Below are 20,703 nucleotides of genomic sequence, written 5' to 3'. Positions count from 1 at the left end.
TCCTCCAACTGCAGAAGAGACAAAGGCACGGAAAGAATGGAATGCAAAGGATAAAAAGGTCATGTATTGGTTGTCTGCAGTAATTGACAATAATATGCTGGGACACATTAGAAATGCAGAGAATTCATATGCAGCTTGGACCATACTTGAAAGTATGTTTTCTATAAATACAAAGGCACGAAAGATTCAACTCAAGCAAGAGTTGAATACATTAAAGAAAGGGAAGATGTCTATCAATGAGTATGCACTGAAGGTAAGAAGCATTGTAGATGCATTGGCAGCAATTGATGCAATGCCCGATGATGATGATTTGGTGTCGTCTACCTTGGGTGGACTTAACAATGAAAAGGCTTGGAAGTCTTTTGTAACTTCCGTATATGTCAGAAAGCCATTTTCAGATTTCGATGAATTGGTCTCCCTTATGATCACTGAAGAGATCAACATGCAGAGTGAGACATCTGAAAGAAGTGGTGAACAGGTCCAAGCTTTCTACTCCAGTTCTGGAAGGGGACGTGGCAGGTTCTCTTCAAGAGGCCGTGGTACAGGACGTGGTAGTGATAACCAGCAAAATAGATTGAATCAGCAATTTGGCGATATGCAAGTTTCAGGAGGTCGTGGTAACTTTAGAGGCAGGGGGAGCTTTAGAGGAAGAGGTGGATGGCAGAACAGAGGTTCTAACAACTCTGGTATCGTGTGCCACTACTGTGGCAAAACAGATCATATTGCAGCCCAATGTTATGCCAAGAAAGATGATATTCGGAGTGGTAAGTTGCAGCAAGGAAACTATGCATCGTCTTCACGACAGAATGAAGACAAAAATGAACGTTTGTTTGTTATGCAGCATATGCTGAATGCTGTTACAAGAAAGGGAACACATGAAGATGTTTGGTATGTCGATTAAGGTGCATCCAATCATATGACCAGCCATGCAGAATGGTTTGGAGAGATGCAGGATTTGTAGAATGCAGGTTATGTGCAGACGGGTGATGACTCATGCCACCCAATTTCACACATTGGAAAAGTCCCCTTGTCCTTGCATGATGGTAAGACAAAGAGTCTTTCAGATGTATTACATGTGCCATCTATTACCAAGAATTTGGTGTCAGTCGATCAAATGGTAGAGCAAGGGCTGCAAGTCAAATTTAATGCAAAGGGCTGCTTTGTAGAAGATTTCAATGACAAGTGCAGGTTGGTAGCAAAGGGAAGTAGAGTTGGACGTATGTTCACTTTAGATGTCGGAATTCCTACTATGAATGCTGCTATGTATGCCAAAGGAAAAGGTGTTGTTGCAGACATTGAAATTTGGCACAAACGCATTGGACATGCAAATGTACAAAGGCTGAAACTAATGCAATCCAAAGGATTGGGTACAGGTTTGCCTACATTTAGAGTTGCAGAATTTCAAAAGGTATGTGAAGCATGTCAGTTTGGTAAGCAGTCAAGGCAACCTTTTTCACATGATAGAGATGTAAGCAGAAATATTCTTGATGTTGTACATACAGACATTTGGGGGCCTACACAAAATGTATCTCTTGGAGGCAGTTCATACTTTGTCACATTCATTGATGATTGTTCTAGAAAGTTGTGGGTATATTTTATGAAGGAAAAGAGTGAAGCGTTTGAGCACTTTAGAACTTTCAAGGCTGCAGTTGAAAGAGAAACAGGCTTGAAAGTAAAGTGCCTGAGGTCAGATGGAGGGGGAGAGTACCTCTCAAATGAGTTCAGTGATTTTCTGAAGTCTCATGGGATAAAGAGACAGTTCACATGTAGGTATACCCCACAGCAAAATGGGGTTGCAGAAAGGAAAAACAGGCATATTGCAGAAGTTGCACGCGCCTTGATGGCTGAAAAGAATATGCCTAAGCATTTTTGGTCTGAGGCTGTTCATACTGCTGTTTATATTATGAACAGAACTCCCACAGCTGCAGTTCATGGTATGACCCCCGAAGAATGTTTTACAGGTAAGAAGCCTGATGTTTCACACTTGAAAGTATTTGGCTGCATTACGTATGTTCATGTGCCAGATGAGTTGCGGAAGAAACTGGATCCAAAGGCTGAAAAGTGTGTCTTTATTGGATACTCTTTAGAGCAGAAAGGGTATCGTTGTTACAACCCTGTCACATGTAAGTTCAGAGTGAGTAGGGATGTCATCTTTGATGAAATGAGCAGCTGGTATGCATCTAGTGGTGATGCATTGGATGTTGATGATGATCATGACACTCATGTGCAGGCTGAAAAGCAAGAATCACGGACTCTTAGTGGACCAGAGACATCATCTAGTAGTTCTTGGTCTGGGAGACTAAGGAGTACCTCTACATCTTCAGGTGCATCTAGTAGCACTACAGGTAAAGACAAAGGAAAGAATAAAGTGCCAGAAGGCATTGATGCAGTTCTTGATGGAGACTCCAGTGGCTCAGAGAGCTTAGATGATGAGCTTGGCATTCCTTCAGTGAGAACTCCAGGTGTGCAGAGAGCACGGGCTGATGCAAAGACTCCATTGAGTGATCCAGTGGTACGCAGGTCTAGCACGGTGAGATACCCTGTTAAAAGATTTGGTTTTGAAGGTTATGCAGCTCACCATTATGCTTATATGGTGAAACTAGTTGAGGATGTTGAGCCTACATGTTTTGAGGAGGCTGTTGGTCATGCTCATTGGGATGCAGCAATGGATGAGGAGATGGCTGCATTAGAGGCTAATAAGACTTGGGATCTAGTATCATTGCCGAAGGCAAAGAAAGCTATTGGATGTAAGTGGGTTTATAAGATTAAGCACAATGCAGATGGTTCTATTAGCAGGTACAAAGCTAGGCTGGTTGCAAAAGGCTATGCCCAGACATATGGCATAGATTATGATGAAACCTTCAGTCCAGTTGCTAGGATGGCAACTGTCAGATGTGTGATTGCTTTGGCAGCAGCCAAAGGTTGGAGATTGCAGCAAATGGATGTAAAGAATGCCTTCTTGCATGGTGATTTGCAGGAAGAAGTGTATATGGATCAGCCAGCAGGTTATGAAGATTTAGAGCATCCCACGTATGTGTGCAGATTGAAGAAGGCACTCTATGGGCTCAAGCAAGCACCTAGAGCATGGTCTGACAAAATTAGAGAGTATCTTGTCAATATTGGTTTTTATGTTTCTGATGCTGATCACTCACTTTATGTGAGAAAAGGAGATGCAGGTTTGGTCATCATAGTCATCTATGTGGATGACTTGATTATTACAGGTGATAGTGATAGTGGGATTGCTGAAGTCAAGGGTTGTTTGAAGATGAAGTTTGAGATGAAGGATCTAGGTGAGCTAAGGTACTTCCTTGGCATTGAGGTGGTCAGATGTGATGATGGTATATGGCTGTCCCAAAGACAGTATGGCTTGGATATGTTGTCCAAATATGGTATGACAGCATGCAAACCACTTTCAGTCCCGTTGGAGCAGAATGTAAAGCTGAGTGCTGATGTTGGGGATGAGATAGAAGACCCTACTATGTTCAGGAGGATAGTGGGGAGTTTGATTTACATGACTATTACAAGGCCAGACTTGAGCTACGTTGTTGGTCTTGTGAGTCAATTTATGCAAGTACCTAGAAAACCACACTTGGATGCAGTGAGACGCATATTGAGATATGTCAAGTCCACATTACATTATGGACTTTTCTATGAGGCAGGTACAGACGTACATATGTTTGGATACACAGATGCAGATTGGACTGGTAGTATGTCGGATAGAAGATCTACCAGCGGATACATGTTCTCTCTTGGTAGTGCAGCAGTTGCTTGGAGCAGCAAAAAGTAATTTACAGTTGCTTTGTCGAGTACAGAGGCTGAGTATAGAGGTGCTGCTGTTGCAGCATGTGAGGTAGTATGGCTGCAAAAGTTATTGGCTGATTTGGATGTGCAGGTGGAAGGTCCAGTTGTCATTTATTGTGACAACATGAGCAGTATACAGTTGGCTAGGAACCCTGTGTTCCATGCCAGGACAAAACATATTGAGGTACACTACCACTTTGTGAGAGAGAAGGTACTAGCAGGTGAGATTGACTTGGTGTATGTCAGCACACAGGATCAGATAGCTGACATCTTCACAAAGGCATTGGGTACAGAGAAGCTTCAAAAGTTTCGAAGCTTACTTGGAGTTGCAGAGATGCAGTTGAGCTTGAGGGGGAGTGTTGAGATGACAAGCTCAACACATGTGGACATTGATGATGGACCGCCTGGTTAGATGGGTCCACACATCTACACTTAGCACGTCGGTGGTCATTATGACTCTCACATGGCCACTGACTCATTACTTATTATATTCAGGTTGTTACACCTATTTACAGCTAGCATAGTTATAGCGCCAGTCGACTAGTGTAGTCGGTTATGCATTGTTTGACTTAGTAGGCCACTTTCCTTTTATCTTGGATCTTATCTATACTTTGTGTACATTGTGAAGTGTGTGGAAGAAGAAGAAGAAATCAGCAAGAAAACGTTTTGGCCTCCATCTCTCTTCTTGTCTCTTGAGTGAGCTTCTCCTTGTGCATTCTGTGTGTGTTCGGCGCAGCATCTTGAGCAACCCCCTCCACCACGCGATTCTTGACAATAATGAATCTCTAAATTTAGGATAGCAGCTAGTTATTAACATGGTGTTAGATCCTTCTAACCACTCTTGCCCTCTCTAGCATTAAATCCTCCATGGCCTAGATTGGGCATCACAAGTAGCTTCATTTTTTACTCTAAATAGCAATATCCACTTGCAAGCATCAACCTACTTATCTCTTCTTGCAAAACTATGAATATACAAGATAATTTCACATTAAATATTACAAATAGGTGGGAAATAGATCACCATCAACCCCTTTGAATGTCATATTATCTAAGTAGATCGCTCAAGCATAGGTATCCCCCAAGGGTTTTGCAAGTGCCGACTCTAGGATGCGTCATTTAAAGGGACATGTTTTTTGCAAGTGCTAACTCTAAGAGATCTCCTTGGTACTTAACAACCATTGTAATGGTCCCTACTTTATTATTAGACTTCGTTTCTCTAGCATTTAAGATCTATAAATGGGGGATATTTGATCTAGCAGGTCTACTACTTTGGGCTTGTAAGGTGGTTCTTTGTTTGTAGGATAATAGGCAACCTTGTAGTGGACTTTGTCCCAATATGTGCATGTGATAGGTTGCTTAATATATCCCCTTTTAGAATGGATGCCCTAAGAAAAAGTATCCAAGATGACATGCCACTAGGTAGAGGAGGAGATGAAGACACATATGGGAGAGAAACTATTGGGTGGATCTGGATATGAGAGGTAGTTGGAGAGAGAGAGAGGATGGATGCGGGCATGTGTATGTTTATATGCCCACATGTTGATATGTGTGGGCACGTATGTGTATGCCTATATGGAATTGTTGTGTGATTTTTCATGAGTATCCACTACAGAGAAGGTGTATCTTAGCATATATATGTATGTCTATATGCCCACATGTTGACACATGCATAAGATTGAAAAGAGTTGCATGGGTGTGCTCACTTTGTGACTATGCTAAAAGAGGTTTTCAACAATATTAAGCAATAAATAAGGGCATTGTGGATTTTAGTTTTTTTGTTCTTTATGCTTAGGTTGCATATTATGGCACCAAAAAGAGTGCATGGCAAGAGAAAGGAATATGCATCACCTCATAGTAACTGTCAAGCCAACATCATGAAGCTACGTTCGGGATGTGTTCCTAGGTAGATCATAGACTAGGAAGCATCATCACATGTGAGACCTTTGGATACTCCTCTAAGGAAGAAAGGATGTGGTCCAAAAAGATGTGTGTTCATTAACGATGAAGCACAAGTAGATGGGGACTCCAATACCATTGACGAGATTTTTAAGTAGATAGGTAGTCACTTATATGTTCATTTCATTTATATATCATTGTTGCTTATTGTTACTCATTTTTGTTTATCGTTATATACATAATTACTTTGCTACTATTGTTTTTATTATTTTCTATTAACGTATGTGTTTATAGAGACCAATGTGCACCATGAGCGTTTGGACGATAACGAAAAGGTGAGTGGTGATAGTGGTAAAGGGGTGACCAAGGACGAGAAAAAACAAAATCTCTCAAGGCACCTAGGTGAGCAAGTCTCTCTAGGCTTGGTGAGGGATGTACTGAGCCAGTTTTACATCAAGAAGAGGACATTGCCTCCTATCGTGCCTCTTTGTAGATTGGTGGCTCATGAGATAGTTAGATTTTCCATAAACGATGCTCAGTGGTTGATTCCTTCCTTTTATTCCACTAGTTATCTTGAGACAATGGGACAATTCCTTGTGTCAATTATGGGTCCTAGAGGGGAGACCATGCTTGTGACAACCAACAATCTAGATGAGTGGGGTCTAATTTGGTGTTAAAGAAATGAGGAGTTTGAGAGGGTTCTTGGGAGAGAATAGCAAGATCTTAGGGGCAAGAAGTTCTTGGCTTGGGATGGGAACCACATGCTAAAAACACAGTGGAGATGCATCAAGAAAGTAACAAATCATTTATACTTTGTCCATTATACATGAAGGCATTGAATATATGTATCCTATTCTTATGTTATTTGGTTTTCAATTATAGAGTACTTCCACAATGCTCAATCACATATTTGTGTACGGTGTTAACTCATTGAGGTGCCAAAGGAGAAGGAAGTAGAGCTACTACTCGCATTGGATACCACCAATGTGTTAATCTTCTTCCTTCAACTGTGCTCCTCGTTGTCATATTTATGATTGCATTCTCATATTATTCTTATGTTTGTTTCCAATTGTATTTCTAGGGCACATGTTGCTCCAAATATTGCTCATGAGGTATATATGTTCCAAAATTTTAGTACTATAAACAAAAAATCCATTCTAGATAGATTGAGTCCAGATATAAGGAAGTGGGCTAAGGTTGAGATGACTATAGAGGGAAGGTATTATCATGGTGCCACTCCATGGTATAACTCTCTTTACGGTTTAATATCTCAGCTTGTATGGAAGGTGCTCTTCTATCTCTAGCTCTCTTGTATGGAATGTGCTTTTCTATATCTGGCTATAATTTTATTTTTATTTTAGCTTGATAGGATGAATTCCATGCCTTCGTCTCAAAAGAAACTGTGAAGGTTGAGGCTCTTAGTATAGATGAGGTAGAGAGGAAGAAACGTTTAGATACGTCTACAAGAGCAAAGAGGAGCACCTCAAACAAAAATAGGGGTTACACATGCTTATACATTGCCAATCCCCAAAATGGGGATGATTTTTTTAAGTTGTTATTTAGCCTTAGGTGGGATGATGCAAGCATGCTCAAGATTACAAGAAACAAGTTATATTGTCTTATAAGCTCAAAAATCTATCCGGAGAAGTAATTTGTATTTATAAAGTAAATTGTGTGCGTGTTGCCTTTTTTCTTCAATGCTTTCTATTCATGCATGTTGTTGTGCATTGCATGAAAAAAATATTGTTGCATCTTATGAGCATTATGAAGTATAAATATCCCCAATACCCTCACTTTGGTGATTACAAGCTCTTTTGGATTTACATGAAGAAAGAGACATATTGGGCTCATTTTCATTTGAAGGCAGTGCTACAGATTCAAAGGATACAAGTATAAGGTCCAGAACTACCCAAACTTAGTTGATGAGTTCTTCAAACGTAACTTGAAGAATCATGTCATGCTGGTTGACACAATGCAATACAGTCATATTGCTTTCTTGAGTTTTTTCTTAATGTACATGTCAATGTTAGTTTTTGTAAAATGTTTGTAGGCTTTTGTACACCTCTTGGATGGAGTGAAGTCTTCAAGCACTACAAAGAAGATGGCAAAGCTTGTGCATCATAGAAACACATAATTTATAGGTTTATTTTGATGGTTGTACATGATGAGTAATCATTCATTCTCTTATGGTAAGTGCTTTGATCATTATGGAGTCATTTGGATCGAGAATGTCGCAGGTGGATACTACAATGTGTAGAAGATAAGAGGTTGGATGTAGCGCCGGAATTCACAAGAGAGTGAATTGATATCCATGATGAGAATACTATGTATTCTTTAACATTATGTGAGAGGAAATTGACTGAATGGGAGGCAAATGTTTGTCCTTGGTGGCTTGATTATCTTATGGGAATTATCCCCAAGCAAGAGAAAGATTTGCATGAGAGTAAGTACTTTAACCCATGTAAAGCATCTTGTCACTTTTGTACAATTAGTTTTTGTGCTCACGCATGAGGGTTTAAAGGTTGAATCATGCTTGTAGGGTTCATGGAGGAGGTTGTTGCTCATGATTCACTCGCCACTTTCTACAATTTGTATGACTATGAATTAGTAATCATGCTATGAATGTAGGTATGCACATCATGTATGACCTAGGATGCTTCCATGTGGGGGTATGTTGCATAGAGGTATTTATATGTGGGACTGCTATGGTTGGCATGTGACTATATGGTTGGCATATGCCACATTGGTTTTGTTTTCTTGATGTGTGTTTATGTAAATGCAAATTATCATACTATTTTAGTAATAATGTAGAATTACTATTTTATTTTTATGTCACTTCATGTCTATAGTTTGTATGACTATGAATTAGTAATTGTACTATGAATGTAGGTATGCAAATCATGTATGACCTAGGATGCTTCCATGTGGGGGTATGTTGCATAGAGGCATTTATATGTGGGACTGGTATGGTTGGCATGTGACTATATGGTTGGCATATGCCACATTGGTTTTGTTTTCTTGATGTGTGTTTATGTAAATGCAAATTATCATACTATTTTAGTAATAATGTAGAATTACTATTTTAGTTTTATGTCACTTCATGTCTATAGTTTGTATGACTATGAATTAGTAATCGTACTATGAATGTATTTATGCAAATCATGTACGACTTAGGATACTTCCATGTGGGGGTATGTTGCATAGAGGTATTTATAAGTGGGATTGGTATGTTGCAAGAAAAAGCTTGAAAAAAAGAGATTGATTGCAAAAGAACAAAAATCAAAGCTCGCAAAAATAAAATCTCCTTTTAACTATCATGCCAAGCATGAAAAGAAGAATCTTGTTCCAATGAATTTGTACTAATGCTATGTTGCTCTTGGTTGAAAGCTTGTCGTAAACCCATGCATAAACTCCTTTGCACCAAGGGCATTCTTCAAGGCAAAGTATAAACCAAATCACCTCTTCTAAAAAAAAGTGACACAAACTTATAGACAACATTGACGTCCCCCTACTACTCCCGTGCTAGTAGGATGAAGGAAAAGGCATGCATCTGATTAGTCAACTAACGTTGCAGGCACTTTGGGTGTGACAAATAGCATGGCTTCAACCAATCAATGGCTTTCTCCCTTGTTGGGCTTGCATTGTGACACCCAAGTATGACCATGGTCTTTGTGGGTGGAGGCTTAGTATTGTGTGCACCCATTAGACTTGTAGACCTTGGGTGTGATATGGGGCTCTAGCTTTTTGGGCAATGTTGGCTAATTACATACTAAGGCAATAAATATAGGTGCTAAAAATTTGGAAGCTTTTATAAGCAAGGTTAATTACATGTTGTTTGCTTCCCCTCCACATTTGTTTGGATGGCTTAATGGGAAAGAGCTAGCTTCTCATTGGCTAATGGCTTTTTATGCTCTAGTTGGCCAAGCTATCCTAGCAGCTTGAGAATATAGTGGGCTTGGATGGAATAAGTATAACCATGTCTTTTTTGTTTGATATCACTTCAGACTAGTTTGAAACTACAATTTTCCTAATTAACACATTGATTGGTTACTATTTCACCCTGGCAAAGACCATCCTATGTCATGGGCAAGGCCCCTTTGTTGGCCTAAATTTTCCTAATTAACACATTGATTGGTTACTATTTCACCCTTCCAATGTTGGGCAAGTAGGGGTGCAACTAGTCTATGTCAAGAGCAAGGGCCCCCTTTTATGATTTGGACAATGGGCTATGGGCCTTAGACATTTCAATGGACTAGGATGCCCCCCGCCCCTGTGCTAAGGCCTTCGGGCGGGTTCAGACTTTGACGGTCGACATAATTGGTAATCTTTGTGTCTGTCAAGAGTGTGTTGAAATTAAAGAGAAGCCAAGTTGTTCTCAAGGATGTGGTTCTTGGCAAAACGGTTACGTGGGAGTGCTCCATTGGGTTTGAAGTTTGTTGGCGGGGGTTCAACCCTTGCGAAATCCACTTTATCAGCGTTGTCCGGCCCAACCAGTGTGAAAGTGAGTCAGAAAGCTAAGTTTTGTGGCATATTTTACAAGGCGAATAGAAACTAGACACATCTACAAGCGTGTCCTTTTTTTTGAGTTTTACGACGTATTTTACGGGGCGAATAGAAACTAGACACATCTACAAGCGTGTCCTTTTATTCGTTTCCGAGCGTGGTCTGAACCCACCCTGAGACATTTCAAAGGACTAGGATGGCCCCCCCTCCTAACACAAAATGGTATAGGGATTCGAACGGAAGTTAGAACTGAGGTTCTTGAGAGAGAGAGAGAGAGGGGGGGACAGTGTGTGAGAGTGCGCGCGTGTGTACAATCGAGTGACAAAGAAGATGCCTTCTTTCACATGCAGCAATCTATCTACTTCGTCCGCCATGTCTATGCTCAACCGTGCCAGTGCCAATCCATCAATTCTCGAGCCCAAGCCATGTCCCCTCACATCTTACACAGGCCACAACGGCAGTGTCACCTCCATCAAATTCATACCCCACATGAAGCACCTCGTCTCCGGTGGCATCGATGGATCTGTCCTGCTGTGGAGTAAATGGCACTTATAAGAAAATGATTAAGTTGCTAATTAGTTGAGATTTTGGAAGAATGAAAACACCAAATTTGGTTGCTCAGATGTGATTAATGAGAGAATATTGAATTCATCAAAGAGCTAAGCCATTAATTGTCCCTCAAATTTAATTTATGGCAATGTCACCTTTTTGGCCGTTTTTTGTCTTGGAACTTGGGAGAATTTGTATTTTCGAGAGATGTCCACCTATATCGCGATTTATCTACTCCCGCGTCTTCTTTTCACATGCTCTTTCTCCATTCTCTTTTGCCATTCTCTTCTTTGTGCTCACTTTCTTATCACTGCGATCGTTGATCTACTAAAATGTTTAGCAACACCTCTGCAAGTGATACAAATGCGAGTACTAAAGATGAGATGGAAGCCAACATATTGTGAACTCAAGGAAAGAAACATATAGATTTGTGGGTAGATAGAAATATTTATCCAAAGGATCCTTCAACATGTAAACCTCTTGATTTTTTTAATATTCATGACTACGTGAGATATGTTGGGGAAGGTTATAATGGGATGCTTGGGTATTGTAAAAGCTTACACTCTGCATCTTACACATACATGGCTCAGATGAATGAAATGAGAAAAGCATTATTTATTGCACAGACAAGCATTTCCGAGCTAACAAATAAGATTGACGTTTTGGAAAATGCTAATAAGTCATTACAAGACAAGTTAGCACATTTAAAGAAAACTCCAATAGGATTAAGAGAGAAAAAGAAACCATTAAAAAATATAACTAGCTTGTGTGAGAGAGCAAACAAAAGAAGATTGAATCTTGCAAAAAAATGTCTCCAACATGTCGGGTATAAATATTCGTGAGAGTGAGGAGAAAATCAGTTTTTAAAAAGAGACCATGAATAAGAATGATATTTTGAGGATTCTTAGGTCACCTCAAAATATGGATTTGAGAGGCCCACCTCTCAAAGAATTAGTGAAGGACTTAAAGGACACAATAAAACCAAACGAAATTGTAGAGACATGTGATACTATGGGCATTAGTCGAAAAGGTTATCGGGCTATCTCAAGATTATGGTTTAAAAATCTAAAATGTAATAGAATAACTGCATTTGGGTTACCTCGAGCCCTAGGAGTATCGATTGCAAGGACTGCCATGAATTGTAAGATTCCACAAGTTTTCGGAGAATACATTCATATTGAAGTATCTATGCCATATGAAATTACAAAAAGAAAATCTAGTTTTGAATACAATGTATTTAACAATATATGGGTTGATCTAAGAAGAGTGCAGATTGCAATGTGCTCTCTTCTTGGTGCTTGATTTCAGCAAAGCTTCCACAACACTTTGTGAGACTCGAACTGCCTTCTCTCCTCCTCTTGCATGCATATAAAGTGATGCTTCCTTCACCTCCCCCACACCCAAGGAGAGCCTCCCTTTTATAGGCTCCAAGAGTTTCTCTTCTTGGAGAGAGACTTGAATGCCAAGATTGGAAAGGTTGATCTTCATGCAAGATGTGGCAATTCCAGGACCTACTATGCAGCACCAATTTTGGAATATATCTCTATGCATTGCTCGAATCCAACACAAAAGTTGTAGATCTCGTTGTTTATGATAACCCTCTTTCTATCGCGAGATATTTTAAAAAAGATTCACCATGTCTATTTTAAGAAAAGCAGCTTTTTAAACTCTATTATTAGCTTATGGTCCATGCAACCACCTTGAGCCATAGATAAGGAGAGTTCATTAGATTGCTCAATCTTAGGATTGACTTCCACAAAAAATCTTGTGTCATCTTAGACCTTAGAAAGAGAAAATCACCTCTTCTCACTTCCAGAGGATCACGTCTCTCATCTTTCTTAGTGAGAGAATTACCTCTCTCGTTTTTCTTAGTGAAAGAATTACTTATTTCCTTAAATTATTAAGAGAAAATACCTTAAACCTTGATTTGTAAGGGAGAGGATGACCCCAAATGAATGCAATGCTCATTACACACAAGTAAACGTTCCCAGTCGTCCCTAGATGCACACATAAATACATATACACAATGCTAATGTACTTCCTCTTCTTAGAACTCAATCCATCTTCATTTATGTATAACTCATTGGTTCTTGTGTATACTCTTACACTTGGCAGACACTTACTTTCCCCTTCATAACTTGTATTGCTTGTACCAAATATCCTTGTCACAATGCTCTCATCACCCCATTAAGTGATGCACTAGGAATACTGGTCTCTAAATGGTCTCATGGCCATGCTAGATCATCATCAATACTTAAAGAAAAGTGATTCATTAATTTATCGACATAAATTTACTAAATAGAGAATGTGTAACAAGCAATCAATTTAGTAACACCATCTCACTTCTTGTGTTCTTGAGTGAGCTTCCTCTTATGTATACAATGTGTGTTTGGCATAATAGATCAAGCAAGTCCCCCCACCACGTGATTCTTAACATTGTATCAGAGTGGTGCCACTGAGAGAGGATAATTTTGAAGGCTAAAGTGAAGGAAAAGAAGCAAGGTTTGAGCAAGCAAGCAATGGGTAAGAAGCTCTCCCATTCTTCCACTCTTTCTCTTGGATACTAGTGTCTGTGGAAGCACTGAAACTAGAGTAGAGTGAAAATTTCAGATTGCTGTGAGATTTGGTGTGCAAGCAAAGCACTATATATTCTAAAATAAGCCCTATAAGGCTTACTATAGTTTTTTTGGACATTTGAGGTCGTTTCAAGCCCCATTTTAGAGCCACATGGTTGCAACCAGTAGTTTCAAGATTGTGATTTCGGTTGTATTGACCGAAAGTGGGTGCACAGGTTACATATTTTGAATCTGTAATTTTTGAGGTGTTTGCTAAGAAGAAAACATAAGGTTTATCTGCAAATGAGTTACAAATTACATATACTATTGAGCAATTAGTGAAAAAGGTTGCTTGGTGTATTGCTGTGTACTTGTTGTGAAAGGTTGTAGAAGACTAGCTTACTATGTTGTATCATTTTTTGTGATAATGGCAAAGAATAGTGAAAATCCCATTATTGACAAGCTCGTCAAGAACAACTACCCTTCATGGAAGTTCCGTGTGATGAACTTCCTCATTGGAAAGGTGTGAGTTTGTTTCAGGTGAAGAAAATGAGCCAGAGCTAAGTATCCCTCTAACTGCAGATGAATTAAAGGCATGGAAAGAATGGAATGCAAAAGACAAAAAGGTGATGTATTGGCTATCTGTAGTCATTGTACTATGTTGGGACATATCAGGAATGCAAAAACTTCACATGCAGCTTGGACAATTTTTTAGAACATGTTTTCAGTAAATACAAAGGGACAAAAGATTCAATTCAAATAAGAGTTGAATACCTTGAAGAAAGGAAAAATGTATGTCAATGAGTATGTTTTGAAGGTGAGGAGTATTGCATATGCTTTAGCAACAATTGATGCAATGCCTGATGATGATAATTTGGTTTCATCCACTTTGAGTGGCCTTAATAATGAGAAGGCATGGAAATCGTTTGTCACTTCTGTATATGTACGAAAGCCATATCCAAATTTTGATGAGTTTGTCTCTCTCATGATTACCAAAGAGATCAATATGTAGGGTGACTCGTCTAAAAGAAATGGTGAATAGGTCCAAGCATTTTACTCAAGTTCAAGAAGGGGACATGGTAGATCCTTTTCGAGAGGCTGTGGTATGGGGCGTGCTAGCAAACCAGGTTCAATCAACAATTTGGTGAAATGTCAGTTTCAAGAAGTTGAGGAAACTTTAGAGACAAGGGGATCTCTAGAGAAAGAGGTGGATGGAAGAACAGAGGTTCTGGAAATTCTACTATTGTTTGCCATTATTGTGACAAAACAGGTCATATTCTAGCCCATTGTTATTCTAAGAAGGATGATATTCGCAATGGTAAATTGCAATAAGGAAACTATGCATCATCTTCACGATAGAATGAAGATAAAAAGGAACGTATATTTGTTATGCAACATATGATGAATGCAATTACAGGAAAGGGGATACATGATGGTGTATGGTATGTCAATTCAGGTGCATCTAATCATATGACCGGTCATGTTGAATGATTTGGAGAGATGCAGGACTTACAAAATCCGTGTTATGTGTAGACAAGTGATGATTCATGCCACCCAATTTCACACATTGAAAAGGTTCCCTTGTCCTTGCATGATGACCAGACAAAGAGTCTGGTGATAGATATATTATATGTGCCATCAATCACAAAGAATCTAGTTTCTATTGGCCAAATGGTAGAGCAACGATTTTAGGTTCGATTCAATGCAAAAGGTTGTTTTGTAGAATACTTTAATGATAAGTGCAAGTTGGTTGCAAAAGGAAGTAGAGTTGGTTGCATGTTCACTTTAGATGCTGGAATTCCTGCAATGGATGCTGCTATATATGCTAGAGAAAAAGGAGTGGTTGTAGACATTGAAATATGGGATGAACGTATTGGACATGCAAATGTACAAAGGTTGAAATTAATGTAGTCCAAAGGATTGGTTACATGGTTGCCTTCTTTTAGACTTGCAAAATTTCATAAAGTGTGTGAAGCATGCCAGTTTGGTAAGAATGTGAGACAACCCTTTTCGCATGACAAAGAAGTGAGCAAAAATATACTTGATGTAGTGCATACAGATATTTGGGGGCCTACATAGAATGTATCTATTGGTGGTAGCAAATACTTTGTCACATTTATTGACGATTGTTCAAGGAAGCTATGGGTATATCATGAAGGAGAAAACTGATGTATTTTGAGTACTTTAAATCTTTCAAGGCAGCTATTGAAATAGAAATAGGCTTGAAAGGTAAGTGCTTGAGATCAGATGCAGGGGGAGAGTACCTCTCTAATGAGTTTAGTGTTTCTTAAGGACTCATGGGATAAACATACAATTTACTTGCAAGTATAGCCCACAGCAAAATGGGGTTGTAGAAAGAAAAAATAGGCATATTGTAGAAGTTGCATGGGCATTGATGACTGAAAAGAATATGCCAAAACGTTTTTGGTCTGAAGTTGTTCATACTGATGTCTATATTATGAATAGAACTCCCACACTTGTAGTTCATGGGATGACCCCCGAAGAATGCTTTACAGGCAAGAAGCTCGACGTATCACACTTGAAGATATTTGGCTATGTTACACATGTTCATGTGCCAGATGAGCTGCGAAAGAAGCTTGATCCAAAGGCTGAAAAATGTATTTTTATTGGATACTCTTTAGAGAAAAAAGGGTATTATTGCTATAACCTTGTCACAGGTGAGTTCAGAGAGCAGTGGTGCGTAGATCGGACGCAGGTAGCTCACGTAATGAATTCCCAAAGGTCCCCAAGAACAAAGTACTCTACTTTTTAGCACAAAAACCAATGTAAAAGCAAGCACGACATGAGACAAGAGACAAATTGGGTTAAATCTCCCCCATGCCTTGTGTGAGCGCTTCACAAAGCATGTATTTAATATATATTTCCAATCTTTTTGCTCAAAAATAGCCCAATTACAAAAATATGACAAGCTTTTAGCTTTTGAGTTTGCTTTCTACCAAAAATAGGAAAAATAAAGCTAATGGACGGTGCCCATAGAGTCTGGCACGCCCAATCTCAATGTCCAAATAAAAATAACATATCCAGGCGCATAAGCGCATACAAAATAATAATAAATAATCAATGTCTCTATAGACATAACAAAATATAGGCGTGGCGCCTATCAAAATATAGTCCAAAGGTCGAAAACCCGCTAGACTCCAATGCTTTCCTCCGCCACTGCTGCTATCTCTACACATCAACTGAAGCATTCACAATCGTTAGTAAAATAACACAATTAAACCGACAAAAGTGAATACCTAGCAGTCTTCAGCTACATAAATAAATCAACTGGTTAGAAATAAATCCTAACCTTAATTTATTACGAGTGCGCACTCTAAACTCATAAACGTTTATTAATTTAATATGCATTTTGCGGAATCACCCGCTATGGAATCACCCATGTACACACTAAATTAATGAAACGCCCGAAAAGGACAGGCGTCCCCATCAACTTCTCGCACAAAGAATCCTCTTTGCGTATGAGCCCCGGTCATCTAAGTTTACGGAATCCACCGTAAAACCTCACGGAATCCACCGTGGAATATACCTCCTGGCATCATACCCCCGGGGTGGGATAGCAATTGACCTCAATTGCTATTAGCTCAATGTGGAGCTAACAGAGTGGGGAAAGCATTTAGGTCTCTAGCGTGCATCCATTGTGCTTCTTCTACAGGATGGTTCTTAAATTTTACTAGATATCTAGAATACCTTCGGCCAGTTCTAGTGGTCATGTAGTTAGTGTCTATAATGGCTTCTGGTTCTAGTATTTCAGTCTCTTCTTCTAGTAAAGGTGGGTTTTCATAGACAGGGTGGATAGGTAATTGTCCTCTAAATGGTCTCAATAAACTAATATGAAATGTATTATGAATTTTCCAATGGGATGGCAGTTCTAACTTGAATGCATTGTCATTAATCTTATGAATGATTCTAAATGGTACGTAGAATCTAGGGGCTAATTTGACAACTGGATGTCTATCTACACTTTGCAGTCTACACTTTTCTATTCTAAGCCAAACATAATCATCAACTTTGAAATTCATGGCTTGTCTTTTCTTGTTGGCTTGTTTGGTATATGATTGTTGGGCTTTAGCAATCATATCCTTTACTTCATCAAAAATAGTGTTATGCATAACAGCAATATCATCGGCACTTTGTATTCTATTAGACAAAGAAGCAACAGGTGTAGATAATCTATGTCCATAAATAACTTCAAAAGGTGCTTTCTTTGTAGATGTGTGCGGTGTATTATTGTAAGCAAACTGTAATAAATGCAAATGAGTATCCCATGTTTGAGGTTTAGAGATAGTGTATGCACGTAAAAGATCTAGAATAGTGCTATTTGTGGCTTCTGTTTGTCCATTTGTTTCTGGATGAAATGCAGATGAGAAATCAATCTTTGTGCCTAGATTTGCAAACAGTGTAATCCAGAAATTATTACAAAATCTAGAATCTCTATTTGAAATAATCACTTTCGGCAATCCATGGTTAGTAAAAACAGTTTTCAAAAATAACTGTGCTGCTTGTGATGCTGTTAAAGTTTTCTTACATGCAATGAAATATGCTTGCTTACTAAATCTATCTACAATTGTCCAAATCATGTCATGGTTAGATTTAGTATTTGGTAAACCAGTAATGAAATCCATAGATATATGTTCCCAAGGTTTAGATGGAATAGATAAAGGCATTAATAATCCATACTGTTTACCATGATGTCTCTTTATTCTTTGACAAATCAGACATTCAGAAACAAAATTAGACACATCTGCATCCATATGCGGCCAATAAAAATCTTCAGTTAACATGCGTAATGTAGAAATGATACCTCTATGACCTTGATATGGGGGACAATGAATTTCATTCAAAACAAAAGATCGGAATGGAATAGTAACACACAGTCTCTTTTCAAAGAACATGAATCCATCATTATATGATAATGAATCAACAGGAATGAAATTATTTTGAACTAATTTTTGCCAATCAGAATGAAAAGTAATATCCTGGTGATATGTGTCTTTCATAGCAATCAAAGAATCAAAAGATATGATAGAAATGTTATGAATTGCAGGTCTTCTACTTAATGCATCGGCAACTACATTTTCTTTTCCAGATTGGTATTGAATGATAGGATGGAAACTTTGAATGAATGAAGCCCATTTGATATGACGGTCAGAAATTTGGGGTTGGCTAAGTAGATGTCTAATGCTTTGCTGGTCAGTCTTTATCATGAATTCTGAACCCATTAAATAATGCTTCCATTGTTTCAATGCTTGTACAACTGCTAAGAGTTCCTTGTCATAAGTGGAATATTTGAGCTCAGAGGGTTTCAGTTTAGAACTATAATATGCTATTGGATGGTTGTCTTGCATTAGCACGGCTCCTATTCCTGATCCACTAGCATCGGTCACAACTAGAAAGAATGGTCTGTTAAAGTCAGGCAATTGTAGGACAGGGGCATTGGTCAATGCACGTTTAAGTAAATCAAAGGATTTCTGCTGGTTTTCAGTCCATTGATAAACAATGCCTTTCTTAAGAAGTTTGGTCAGTGGTAAAGCAAGTAATGAGAAATTACGTACAAACTTCCTATAGAAACTAGCAAGACCAAGGAATGAGCGTAATTCATGTACATTTTTAGGAATAGGCCAATGCAATATTGCGTCAATTTTCTTAGGATCAACTTTTATTCCTTCTTCTAATACAATATGACCTAGATATTCTATTTCTGTCTTAAAGAATTCACTCTTGTCAGGATTTGCAAACAATTGATTTTCTTTCAGTAATTGAAAAACTAATGATAAATGCTCATAATGCTCTTTTTCACTTTGACTGAACACTAAAATATCATCAAAGAAAACAATCACACAATATTGATATTTTAGAAAAATACGGTTCATCATTCTACTGAAAGTGGCAGGTGCATTAGTTAATCCGAATGGCATAACTAAGAATTCGTAATGGCCAAACTGTGTCCTGAATGCAGTTTTAAATATGTCGGATCTATCTAACCTCACCTGATGATATCCAGATTTAAGGTCAATTTTACTAAATATAGAAGATCCTTGCAGTTTGTCCATAAGATCATCAACTCTAGGTATAGGATACCTATTCTTTACAGTGATCTTGTTTAATGCTCGGTAGTCAATACACATCCGATAAGTATTATTCTTTTTCTTGACTAAGAGCACAGGTGCACCGAATGGAGAACTGCTAGGTCGAATTAAACCTCTATTTAGTAATTCTTCTACTTGAGTCTGGATTTCTTTTTGCTCTATTTGATTGTGCCTATATGGGGCTTTGCAAGGTGGTTGTGTGCCAGGTATTAGGTCAATCTTATGGTCTTCTGGACGTGATGGAGGTAAACCTGGTGGTAGGTCTTCTACAAAACAGTCCTTAAAATATGCAAGAAATTCCTTATGTCTAGGGTGCATATGAGTTTCTTTTGCGTGTAATTCATTCACCCAAATGAGATATGATTTAGTATTCTTGCGTAGTGCACGTTTTGCTTGAGTATGCGAAAGCAGTGGAAACATATGAGATGCATGCATACCAAATAATGTAATAGATTTTCCTTGAAAATTAATATTCATTGTGTGTGTGGAATAATCTATATTGGGATTATGTTGGTGTCTCCATGGCATTCCTAGAATAATGTCGCTAGATTGTAATGGGACAACTAAGAAATTTCTTCTTTCAATATATGGACCAATTTGAATTTCTAAATCTTGAACTTCTTGTGTGCCATTGTACCTAGTGCCTAAAAATGCAGCTTTTATGCGATAGTGCGTAGGTACAGTATGCAATTTCAATTCCTTTACCAATTTTGCTGAAATAAAATCATGCGTACTACCGTCATCATGCAAGATAGTTCTTTCTTTTCCATGCACCATACATTTCATAGTCAATAATGAATGTAAAGTAGGCATACCTGGTAAAGTGTCGGAAGTAGTAGTAGGATCATCTTCTTCTTCAGTGAAGTCCGGCATATCCTCATGCTCGTCCTCGTCCATAGCTCCAAGGTAGTTGATATGTGCTGATGGCTTCTTTGAATGACAATTTGCTGCGAGATGGCCTGGCTGGTGACACTTGTAGCATACGATGGGCTTGGCTTTGGTCACATTATTTGCAATGGCTAGGAGTCTGGGTATATTTGAATTTGCTTGTTGGATAGGCTTAGGATTTGGATTGACAGTGGATGGTAATGCGGGTGGTTTAGGCCAATTCTTGCGGAAAGATGGTGATGAAAAACGACCTGGATTAAACCTTCTAAAATTTGAATTGAATTGTTTAGATCCATAATTACCGTTTGCTTGGAATGGCTGTGGTCGTCGATCTCTTCCACGTAACTTATCTTCAGTGTCGTGAGCTAAGGAGATGGCATCTTCAAGGGTAGCAGGCTTGAACA

The sequence above is a fragment of the Lygodium microphyllum genome, chromosome 25 (genome assembly GCF_053477565.2).
Source record: "Lygodium microphyllum isolate KBCC chromosome 25, Lygodium_microphyllum_v1.1.10, whole genome shotgun sequence".
Classification (NCBI taxonomy): domain Eukaryota; kingdom Viridiplantae; phylum Streptophyta; class Polypodiopsida; order Schizaeales; family Lygodiaceae; genus Lygodium; species Lygodium microphyllum.
The sequence above is the reverse complement of the archived record's forward strand: the minus strand, read 5'-3'. Positions refer to the sequence as shown.